The sequence below is a fragment of the Drosophila miranda genome, assembly GCF_003369915.1.
Source record: "Drosophila miranda strain MSH22 chromosome Y unlocalized genomic scaffold, D.miranda_PacBio2.1 Contig_Y2_pilon, whole genome shotgun sequence".
NCBI classification, from domain to species: domain Eukaryota; kingdom Metazoa; phylum Arthropoda; class Insecta; order Diptera; family Drosophilidae; genus Drosophila; species Drosophila miranda.
Window position 1 is genome coordinate 13059671 of NW_022881614.1, and position 9051 is coordinate 13068721.

Below are 9051 nucleotides of genomic sequence, written 5' to 3' on the forward strand. Positions count from 1 at the left end.
TTCAGCAGTACGGCATCCAACGTCGCAAAGCATTCTAAGAGCGCCTGTCCCCTTGGGTTCGTTCTCGGGCATCCCCACTCCGTCGCCCAAGCGTTGAAATCGCCGGCTATGAGCGTAGGGTGTTTCTCCCGCGCATCTTCAGCAATCATTTCCAGTGCCTGCGTCGCCTGCTGTAGGCTGAGGCTCGGGGGCAGGTAGCAGCTATATATGTGCACTCCATTTATCCGGGCTCTGGCGAATCCGTCTCCGACGTATGTTTGCAGTAGTTGCTGTGTGGGACTCGCACAGCTCCATATCGCTGCCTTCTTGCTCGAGTCAGCAATCCACTCTCCCGAGTTGCGATTCCGGTATTGCTCGCTTATGACTGCTACATCAATACGGTGCTCCCTTATGGTCTGGTCCAGCAGCTGCTGTGCCATCTCGCAGTGGTTGAGGTTTAGTTGGATGATTTTCATCTATCCTTCATTTGCTGCATCGCCTTTTGGTACTGCGGGCACCTCGAACTCGTCGTTTGGTGCTTCGGGTCCTTCACCCGGTGGCGCTTGCAAAGAATGCAACTTGGTTCGTCTTTGCAATCTTTGGCCTGGTGGTCGGCTCCTGCGCAATTGTAGCAGCACTTCGTGAAGTCTTGGCTGCTCTTACAATTAGGCGCGATGTGGCCAATCTCCATGCACTTGTAGCATCTTCGGGGAGTTGACTTGGGTCGTATTCTGCAATACCCCCACCCCAGGCGAATTCTTCCTTTCTCCAGGAGGGGCTTTGCTATAGCCGGTGGAACTTTCAGAGTCAGGGTCTGCGTGCTCCTATAGGCTGGTCTGATGGAGATGGCTGCGGCCTCGCAGATTTCCACCCCTGCCTGCGCTTTGAGTTCCGCTAGGACTTCCTCTTGGGTGGACACTTCGTCTATGTCCCTTACCTCCAAGATGACAGTTTCGGTAAGACTCCTTACTTCAACCGTGCTTCCTAGCGCTTCCTTGACTGCTGCCTGCATCTCGTGGGTTCTCGGGTCCGCCGATTTTTCCAGCATCAGCAACAGCTCTCCTTTTGCCGTGCGTCGCACCCCTTGCACCGATTGCCCTAGCTTTTTAAGACTTGGCTCTGTCTTGACCTTCCTTAGAATGTCTGCATATGAGACAGTGCTGGTGGCGGCGATGACTATTGCATCGCTGCGAGGCGGTCTTGGTCGTTGCAGCTGCTTTGGCTTTGGCCTTTGCCTAGCTACGACCTTCACCCACCCCACCTCTCGATCCTTTGGGGCGTCCTCCGGTCCCTTGCGAGCTACGGCGTCCCTCATTTGGCCTTCCTGCGGCTTCTTCTCCGTTTTTTTTTTTACTTTTTGGGTCCATTTTTTGGCTTCTTCGGCCTTGGGGACGGGGACGGGTGGGTGGTGTTCCTGGGCTCTGGCCATGCCCTCTTTCCCGCCCTCTCCGTCACTGCCGGCTGTGTAACCTTGGCTACAGCCTGCTCCGCAGAGATCGCCTGCCAGCACGATTCCAACTCTCGCTGCAGATATTCGATCTCATCAACCAGATCCCTCATTGGGTTCGTGATGGACCTCTTTGGGAGCACCATCAGCTTCCTCAACTCTCTGGCCTTTTGGCCCAAGCTCGCCAAATGCGCCATGGCCCTCTCCTTCTGGTCTGCTTGCTCCTCTTGGGGTCGCTGCAGCGTTGGAGGAGAGGATCTTGCGCGCTCCTCCACTGCTTCCGCCAGCTGGTTTGGCGATCGCGACAGAGCATTTTTCCGGCGAAAGGGATTCTCCTCATCCCAGGCGAATGATCTTGTCAGCGGAGTGCTGCAAGCCGCAGCTTGTTCCCGCTGATCGCTCATCTCCGATCTGGCCGTTGATCTGGCAACTCCGGTTGCTGTGGCCGCGCCCTCTATTGGTCAGACGCTGTCGTTTTCCAGCACTTAGCTCCGTGCCTCCAGTCAGCTGTTCTTCCGTCGTTATCCAACACCACTTGCGGTGTGCTTGGCCAATTTTGATCAAAAACAAAAAGAAGGCAGCAACCAACAAGTGGCGCCAAGAATCACAGCGAAGAAGAATAGGAAAACAGGCACTTACCTGCTGTTCCTTCCCCCCCCCTTCGGCCTAGGGCTCGACGGCGTCCCACTGGGATTTCGGCCAGTACTATTGGCCAGGTGGCCGCTTCTCTGCTTGCGGACTTGCGTTCCGCGCAGGTAAGTAACGCAGCACTACTATGGCTCGCGCTAACTACTCTTTGCTTTTTTTCCAGGGTAACTTCCGACGTTTTCCACTGAATTATACGGAACGATTTAAAAACACGACCGCACTCACTAGAATACACACTGTGAATCGCAGTGGTGTGCGTGTGTGTGTGTGTATGGCAGTAGCTGCAGAGTCTTAGATGCGCTTAATTAGGCAAAACGCGGCAGTCTCTGCAACTAATTTGTTCTGCCCCTCCTTCCTTGGTTCCTGATTGTTGTGCATAAATTATAATAATTATTTAATAGTTGAATAAATCAGAAAACTGATTCGCACTAGGGGAAACCCATTACGCTCCAGTGGTTTGAGGGTATGGGGAAGCCCCGCCAAGAGATCCAACGAATATGCCCCTTGCTCTGTTGGATATTGGGTATCGAGGAACATCAGAATTCATCGACAAGTCGTCGCCGGATTGCCATATTAAGCAATTTTCTGATGGGTCAGACCCACCCCTCCCCCTCCCCTCACGCAAATGGCCATAATAATCATATGATTAATTACGATTATACACGTTTAACTCCTATCCGATATATGTACGATGTACGATAATCACACAAATTACAGAAAAACAAAACAAAACAGCACCAAGAAAAAAAATTGCAGAAAATTCAACAATTTAAAAAAAAAGACCACCCTCCCCCCACTGTACGGCCCATGAAACATGAAATATTTTTGTAATGAATACCGAAAAAGTATCGTAGGAAAAAACAAATTAAATACAAATACACGAGTATGTATCCACAAAGAGTACAAAAATAAACGTGCGGTACATAAAAAACAAATGCACACAGACACACACAGGGAAAAATAATAATAATAATGGTTTAATCTTTTTACAACCAGACAGCAGCGGGGGGTGTGCCCCCTAGCCACCTACCCGCTGAGATCTGTGTATTTTTTCCATCGGATGGAAAGGGTATACGGAGTGATAGAAGAACACCAGAAGCAAATTCTAAAGACTATGAGTAGGCCTGAAATATGAATGGTATGGGGTCCCCCAATGACAGATACGTATTGGGGTCACATATAAGTGTCTTTCGATTAGGGTCAATGGTTTGTGGATCGCCTTTCCCACGAAGTATCCTTTAGAAGCAGATGTAGTCCCAAAAGCAGGGCATTCTCTAGTCGATCATCCATTTGGCCGTGCGTACCACTCGACTGAAAGGTCGCTCTCTCTCTCTCTCTCTCTCTCTCTCTCTCTCTCTCTCTCTCTCTCTCTCTCTCTCTCTTTCCCTCGCCCTGTGCTTGATTATTTACATATTTCAAGTCCCCAAGCCAGAGGGGTCGAAGTCTTTGATACCCTTCATATTCGTCGTATATTCTGTGGTCCATGGCCTACACCTGATGGAACCAGTAATACCCTCCGGGGCAGGGGAGAGTTTCATTTGCGTTGCGGGGAAGCCAAAGCCCACCAAATAAAGAATCATAAAAGATATCAAAATAAAAACGAGGGGAACGTTGTGAGTTGCTGCGGACACCGCAACTCTACAGTTATACCCGATACTAAATATGGCTCTCCTCCGGCAGACACCGCTAATATTAAACGACACGACAAAGAGTGCGTGCGAGAGAGACAGAAAATCAGTCTGAGAGTGACGTCGGGCGCTGCGTAGCCACTGCAAATTGATTTGTTCCTATTGGCTATAAAAATGATCTGATCTGATCCAGATTCAGCAATCTGATAGATATGGTCATTATCTATGATTCTGCGTTTTTAGTTTTCTCGAATGTGCAATATTGTGGATGCAACAGATTTTCGTCCTTTGTGGGGGCGGAAGGGGGTGGGGCGAAATTTTGAGATATACGTTTTATAGTGACATCTTAAAGGAGTGTGTGTACCAAATTTGGTTACTCTAGCCTTAATAGTCTCTGAGATTTGTGGATGCCCCAGATTTTCGTCCTTTGCGGGGGCGGAAGGGGGTGTGGCGAAATTTGGACACGAAACGGTCAAGGTACGATATCACAGGAGTGTGGCTACCAAATTTGGTTGCTCTGGCTCTTATAGGTTCTGAGATCCTTGAACTCATATTTTGCAATTGGCAAAACCGACCATGAAACCTGTGTGTTAGAGAGAGATAGAGCGAGAAAGAATGAAATTGTTTTCTTGATTCTGGCTATAATAATTATACGATCTGATTGAGATTTTACGATCTAGAACATATAGTCATCCTCTACGATTCTGCGTTTTTGGTTTTATCGTATCTTTAAAAATGTAGATGCCACAGATTTTCGTCCTTTGTGGGGGCGGAAGTGGGCGGGGCGAAGTTTTGAAATATTTTTGTAGCAGTGACATATCACAGAAGTCTGGATCCAAAACATCGTTGCTCTAGATCTTATAGTCTTTGAGCACTAGGCGCTGAAGGGGACGGACAGACGGACGGACGGACGGACGGACAGACGGACAGACGGACAGACAGACAGGGCTCAATCGACTCGGCTATTGATGCTGATCCAGAATATATATACTTTATGGGGTCGGAAACGATTCCTTCTGGACGTTACACACATCCACTTTTACCACAAATCTAATATACCCCAATACTCATTTTGAGTACCGGGTATAAAAAGAGGGAGAAAAACAGCAGACCCGACAAATCAGCCGCTAGGCAAATAAATAAAGTGAGTTTTGCGCGACCCACGAAATAAATAACCGCCGAAGCCAATGCCCGCCCGGACCCGGGCCTGGTCCAAGAGATAGATTTTTTATTTTTTTTGGGAGGTGATGGAGCAGAAGATCATCTATTTATTAAATTTTATAAAATCCATTAGATCTCACAGATTATGAAATATATTTGGTACTACCCAAAATGATGAGTGTATTAAGTCACAAAAGACTTATCCTACGACGTATCGGTTTTTTTTTGGGGGAAGAAGTATAACCTCTGTAATAGAAGCCTATGGACATAAGACTTTGCTACGAAGAGAGAGTGAGAGAGATAGCTTGAGAGATAAAACTAGTGTAGCCGTAGCCGTGTAGCCAGACACGTCTTTTCCGGCTATCAGCCAGTCAGAAGCGTAATAATCGATCATTTCTGCCGCAGCGCGGCACTCAATTAGCGGGCTATCTGTGCACCGCCAAGGACTTAATTTAAACGTTCAAAATGGGGCTGTCATGTTGAAAATCCATCATAGACAAATTCGATGAGAAAGAAGGTGAAATGGCCATACAAGTCTTCAACTTTGGGTCGCTATATCTTCTGGTATATCCCCTCTATCGAGAGGAATACAAAATCCTGCGAAAGGTCGTACAGTTTTGGTTGCAAATCATTTTTTGTACATGTCGATGCGGCAGATGTCGAGTGAAAATTTTAAATATGTTTTTTTTTTTTGTTTTTTTTTCAAATTCTTGTTCCGGCCAAAGTACCTTCCAAAAGTGGCATTTTTTCGCCCAGTGTATTTATATAATAACTATGAAATAATTATGCATTGACAGAGAAATTTCCCTGAGGGGTTCGGGGGGAGGCCAATGAATTTTGGCAACTATATACATATATAAATATTTATTGTGATTATCGCCATCGTGATATTGTTATATTTACATTTTATTTTTATTTATTCAGGTTTTGGCCCCCACCCGGCCGCCTCTCCTTCGGTAAGGATATCGTTTAAATTGAGTTATTTGCAAGAAAGTGGAATAAATACGATTTTGTGCATAAATTAAATGAAATTAAATTAAAGCTTGTTTAAGCGACACATTAAGTGTGGTTTTTTATGGAGATTTCTGTTGATTCCTCTGTATAAAATATCATTTATTCCCGTGTGGCAGGCAGCAAGCAGGCAGGCAGCATAAATTAATTATCAAAAGCATTCATTTACACGGCTGACTGCCCGACAGACACGACACCCGCTGCCCAACACACCCAGATGCAGATACAGATACAGGCCGTATCTCACAGATACACGACTGCCAGTACGAGTACCCACTGAAGTCAAAGTCTCGGATTCGAAAACATCATCACAATCAATTTGCCTCGTTTCTCGTGATGGGAGTTGAGTTTTGTGTTTTCTCGTATCTTCCCCCCATTTTCTGGCTCGGTTCGCTGCTGCCTTCCCCACCGCCGCACCCCCCGCCTGGCTGGCCCACATTATCTAGTGCATGATGCAATTATACAAGGTGGTCTCGTCGGGAGCCGAAGTTCGTTCGTGTTGTCCCTTATCGTCAGTGCATGCTTGCTTGTTGATGATGAAGGTTGTTCACGGACGAATTTTTTGATATATACTTAACCCTTATGTCCCGAAAACAACAAAATTATAAAAAGCATATAAAAAAAAATACCACAGAATTAGAAGTTATCTTTATATATTATGTAAAAGAACATTTTAATATAACTAAAAATGTTGAAGAAAAATTATTAATGGCTGCATAAAAGTTAAATATTAATATATCAGTAAAATCATTTTATTTTAAAATTTTAAAACCCACGGGCCTGTTAAGGGCTAATCAACATCAACATATACCGTCTCACTCACACTCACTATACTATGTGCCCTTCACTCGCACTTATTGCTAGCATACGTTAAGGGACTAACTTTTGCCGACGAGACCACCTTGTATAATTGCCGCTGCCGTTGCTGTTCTCCTCTACATGTATTTAGCGTGTTCAGAAATGTGATTTTTTAATGACGCTCTTGTTGATTGCCGGCTATTTGTTTTTGCCCCTCCAACCCCCCCCCCCCCCCACCACCCTACCGTTGAAATGGCAAACATGGAGCTCTCTCGCTGCTAATTTGCATGGGCGGACGACAGACAGACAGACAGTCGGAGGCGTGGGCGGACGTGGGCCTGGTGGGAAGCGAGCGTTTGTCACTGTCAGCCGTTTCTATGAAAATTGAACAAATCAATTAGTTGTAATCGTATCGGGTTGTGCCCCCACACAGGGGTGGGGCTTTTCAGCACAGTAGCAGTGTGTCCCCCCCAGGCCAACACACCACCACATGCTACCAATTATGAGCGCTGCAATTATATTTGGATAATGTTTTGTCAGCCAATTCACACATTTTCCCGCGCTATCAAATAGTGGGGCCATAGTGGTCCCCCCTCTTTGGCCGAAAAGGCAGCACAAACAGGCCAACTTACGAATGCGCCAACTAAAACTAAAAGTCGGTTAACGTGGCTCTGGCCTGGTTGTGTCGCTTGCGGTTACAGTGTTACTCCCGGGACTGTGTGGTGGGGATCGGCTGTCGGTACTTGGACTTATGGCTTCAGGTCCCACTGTGTCTGGCGAGCGTGTCGGCCAGCGTCTGGCTGCTGCTATCGCATATTGCTTGTTGCCGTTGCCGTTGCTTTTGCGTTTGCCACAGCCAGAGCGCAGTGTGACAAATTATTGTGTACGAATGTCTGTAGAGTACATCTGGGGATATGCACACCGAGCACAGCGCCAATCGCTGTTGCTCCCGGTGCTAATGACCGTAACTAAGTTGGCGTCACGATTGTGCGCGCCACTGGAAACACTGGTCCGGTCCTCTGTCGCCCCTCCACGGCGATGCTGTTGCGGAGCCCAGATCGGACTGAACCGACCATTTGTGTGAAATATTTTTGCCTAATAGACGCTTAATTGTGCCTCGGCGTGTGCATGTATCTATGTATATCTGTATCTGTATCTATAGGTGTGTGCATTTATGACTTGAACAGTTGTTTAAATAAACATTTTTGGCATGTTTACAGTGGAACTGCACTAAAATGTTTATCCAATCGAAAGCATATCCGTCGGATACACTTGGGGAGGCTCCTAATCAAAGTCAAAGAGAGAGAGAGTACCGTTTTTTGCTATTCCTCGTTCCACTTCCATCAATAAATCTCCAAAATGGCCCATTCTGTATTCGGTAATCGCTCAGCAAAACAATAAAAACTTCATTTAATTGCAAATCGGCATAAATTGAAACACCTTAATTGGCATTAGCTCGGAAAATGCGTGTGCTTCTGTGTGTGTGTGTGTGTTTGTGTGGAAAGAGTACGGACATGCGGCGGCAGTAAGTGGCGTGCGGCAATTAATCAAACTGGAAATAATTCACTATCTTTCTCGCTCTCTCCCTCACACCACAGAGTCAGAGTCAGAGTCAGAGCCAGTTTAAGACAGACTGGGGACAGACTTGTACAATAAATTGACTGAAAAAATATACATGTACGAGAATATATGTATGTATGCATGTATTTGTAGACAGATCAAGAGGATGCTCACCTTTTTATAAATCCAAAATAATCGCAATTTCTGCTCTGATATGCTCGTTCCTTTCTCATAGACAGCATCCAGTTGATGGAACGTACGTGGGGGAGAGGTTGATGATGATGAGGAAGTGGTGTTAGGCAGGTGATGAAGAGCTGTGTGGCGAGGCGAGGACTCTGGCAGCTTGCTGGCCTGTTCGCTCTCCTCCTCTTAGGTGAGTGTGAGTGAGTGGGGAGAGAGAGTGTGCGAGAGGGCGTAATAATCCACAAAAGAAACGCCAGGCACACACACACACACACACACACACAGACGGAGTCCGACGAGAACTGGCAGCGCGTTAGCAACACCCTAATAGCCATCCAGAGCGATCTGAGAAGATGCGAAAGGGAGCGACGCGTAGAGGAGAGTGCCTAACGTAGGCAACCCATCCCGCGAAGTAATACTTTGCGGTGATCACGCGGGGAATGAGGTGTGCAGCTGTGCGTGGTGGTGAGTTTAGCTGGGAAGCCCCGAAGGGGTAGTCCAGTTCGTTGACTGGTACGGGCCGGTCGCGTCTCTTAGAGATTCTCACCCGCCGTGGCGTATCCATGGGAAAAAAAAAAACACACAGACGCACACACAGGGGCGCTCGCTTGCTCGCCCAGGAAGACGGAAAATGTA

The 9051-nt window shown here is 47.0% G+C and overlaps 1 protein-coding gene across 1 annotated transcript in view; it reads right to left on the reverse strand.

The window, feature by feature from the left end:
• LOC117193553 (pneumococcal serine-rich repeat protein-like) overlaps positions 1 to 8816 on the reverse strand; it is a 191839-nt gene extending 183023 nt beyond the window's left edge. The window contains exon 1 of the mRNA XM_033398299.1: positions 8407 to 8816. The gene's annotated coding sequence lies outside the window, so the exon portion shown is untranslated. The remainder of the gene's footprint in view (positions 1 to 8406) is intronic.
• Between the last annotated feature and the right edge of the window lie 235 nt (positions 8817 to 9051).